Below are 3,474 nucleotides of genomic sequence, written 5' to 3'. Positions count from 1 at the left end.
TCTTTGAATCACTTGATACCACCATACCCCTTCAATGCTCTGATCGTCGAAATTATAAGAAGATACCCAGATCACCCTGGATTTCCAAAGGTTTACTCAGGTCTATAAATAAGAAAAACAGATTATTCTATAAATACAAAGCAAATCCTAGCGAAACTAACAAAATGAGATACAAACTTTACAGGAATATGTTAACTTCTACTCTACGTATGGCAAAAGAACAATACTTTTCGAATCAATTTTCCTTATTTAGATCTAACATTGGTGGTACGTGGAAAATAATTAATAAGGTTTTAAATAAAACAAATAATGATAATCATGATATAACGACATCCAGTTTGAAGGCACATGCATTGACGATCAGACTAGCATTGCCAATGCATTCAATTCATTTTTTATTAACATAGGACCCAATCTTGCAGAGAACATACCTACTCCCAAAACCCCTTTCATTCTTTCCTACGTAATAAAATTGTTCATAGTTTATTTTTCCTTCCTGTTCAAGAAACTGAGGTTATCGACATTGTAAGCAACTTGAAGCTTAAGAAAAGCCCTGGATATGACGGTGTAACAAATGCCTTATTAAAAAAGGTCATTTGCCAAATAGTCTGTCCGTTAACACATATATTTAATTTATCTTTACAACTGGCTCGGTTCCAAAGAAAATGAAGATTTCCAAGGTCATACTATCTTTAAGAAAGGCAATAACATGACATAGGAAATTATCGCCTATATCTCTTTTAACCAGCTTTTCCAAGATATTAGAAAAAATTGTTTACTCTCGCCTCATTGATTTTTTAAACAGCAATAATGTGCTTTCAGGTTCTCAGTTTGGTTTCCGCAAACAACATTCAACAACACATGCACTATTGTTATTTATCAATAAAAATTGCTAGAGCTTTTGACAGCAAGTTACATACTGCGGGTATTTTTCTGGACCTCTCCAAGGCCTTCGATACCATTAACCATGATATATTTGCTACACAATTTGTCTCACTATGGAATTCGAGGAAAGGCCTTGGAGTGGTTCAGGGACTATCTTTACGATAGACAACAAATTTTATATTAATGGTGTTGAATCAACTCTCAACCATTAGATGTGGAGTCCCACAAGGTTCGTTATTAGGCCCGCTCCTTTTTATTTTATATATCAATGATTTACAAAAATCCTCTTCGATGTTATCTTTTATTCTTTTTGCTGACGACTCCAATAATTTTTGCTCCCATCATAACCCCCATACTCTTTTAGATATCATTATGCTGAACTAACAGCTGTTATCGATTGGATACAGGCCAATAAATTGTCCCCATAACGTTGAAAAAACTAATTTTATGCTATTCAGCAACTCACTTTCCACTTTACCCGGTAGTATACTTATAAATAACAAAAACATCTCCCAGGTTAACTCTACCAAATTTTTAGGTATATACTTCGACAGTAAGCTAACGTGGCAGGTACAGATTGATTCCTTATGTAAAATATTATCTCGTAACACTGGTGTGATAAACAAACTGAAACACTTTGTACCCTTTACATGTGTTACGTATACTTTATTCTGCTCTAAATCTTGCCCTACTTCAATTACTGTATATTAACATGGGGTAATAGCTCCAAAACCCTCTTGGATAAAAATCAACATTGTCCAAAAGCGTGTATAAGAATAATCAATAACGCTGGATTTCGGGCCCATACAAACAACCTTTTTTATAATTGCAAAATCTAAAATATCTTGATTTATATTTGTAACAACCTAGGCATATTTATGTTCGAACTCAAGAATGACAATTTTACCCGATGCCTTTGCGCCATTATTTCAACGCAATTTCATTGTACATTCCCATTCAACTAGACAAGCTAATCATTACCATCTCCCACAAGCCCGAACCGTTTTTGCTAATAGCACCTTTACTACAACAGGACCCAAATTCTGGAACAGCCTTAAAAGGAACTGGTTGAAAGCCCATCTCTCAATTGTTTCAAACGCAAGCTCAAGTTATACCTCTTGGAGAGGTACAATGCTGGATCGTACTGATACTGCAATTAATTAATTAATTTTGTCTATTCCTTTCTCTTTATATCCCTTGACCCCCCCCCCCCGTCTTTTTTGGTCGTTTTCCAATTTCTTTTTATTTTGCTATTTTATTTCTATTCGGTTTTTTTCTATTTCATCTTTTTCTGGTAACCTGATGCCATTCGATACCATTTGTGCAAAACAATCTACGTAATAAATATGTATTCCGTTTCCACATTTGTTCGCTCAAAGTAACAACTTATATTTTTCCCCCATTGGGAGCCTAATTTTTTACAAGCTCTGCTTTTTATTTAGGTTTCCTCACTTTTTTTTACATTTGTAGTGTACCTTATGCTTAAAAAAAAAACTTATGTTAGATACTTAATTTTATCATTGATACACTATGTTTATGACCACATTTGTTACGTACATTATGATATTTGTTTTAAAAGTGGAATCAATAAATGAAATGAAAAAAAAATAAGATATAGAGAAATAGCGTATTAACTTTGTGAATATTTATTCAATAATAGTGATTTAATACCTTTTTTGAAAGGAGAAATGAATCTTAACTGTTTCAGCGAACTAGGCAATGTATTCCATATGTCAGGCCCATGATGTCTAAGTGTTTTATGTGCTAATAGTGTTCTAGGATTTTCTAAGTGAATATTCTGACAAGTCCGTGTTGGATATGAATGTAAGTTGTTATTATATGAAAAGAAATCGGTAAATACAGAAGGAAGCAGTTTGTAATGATATTTATACATGAAAATAGCTATTTGTATGGTAATTATATCAATATATCTTATACGTTTTTTAGACGATAGAAAGAGGATCAGTGTGTGAAAGATATGTTGATTTTGTGCAGATTCTAACAGCTTTCTTTTGTAAAAAAGTAAATGTTCAAGGTTGGTTTTAACTACAGTTTCCCCAAATAAGGTACAATAATTAATATATGTAGTATCAGTGCATTGATATAACAAAAAAGGGAGTGCTCTGGCAAAAAAAACTTCAATTTGTATAATATTCCAATTCCTTTAGCCATTTGATGAGGATATTTGCTTACGTGTTGGTTCCATGATAAATGTTTGTCTATTGTTATCCCAGAAAATTCACAGATTCTTTTTATCTATTGGCTCATTGTTCAATTAGAATGTCTTTGGGAAAATCGTCATTCCTATGAGTGGCTTGAAAATGAACAAAATGAGTTTTACTTATGTTTAAGGATAACTTGTTACATTTAAACCACGACGAAACATTTTTTAAGTTCTAAATTCATTGTATTGATCAATTCATCTAAATTTCTGTGAGACAATAAATGTTGGAGTCGTCAGCATATAAAATAAACGAAAGAATTTGGGAAGAATTTACTATATCATTAATAAATATCAAAAACAGAAGTGGCCCCAAAATCGAACCTTGTGGCACTCCACAATTAAGAAAGGACCACGGAGATTTAATA

Source organism: Lytechinus variegatus, chromosome 10 (genome assembly GCF_018143015.1).
Source record: "Lytechinus variegatus isolate NC3 chromosome 10, Lvar_3.0, whole genome shotgun sequence".
Taxonomy (NCBI): domain Eukaryota; kingdom Metazoa; phylum Echinodermata; class Echinoidea; order Temnopleuroida; family Toxopneustidae; genus Lytechinus; species Lytechinus variegatus.
This window is presented reverse-complemented; position numbering follows the sequence as displayed.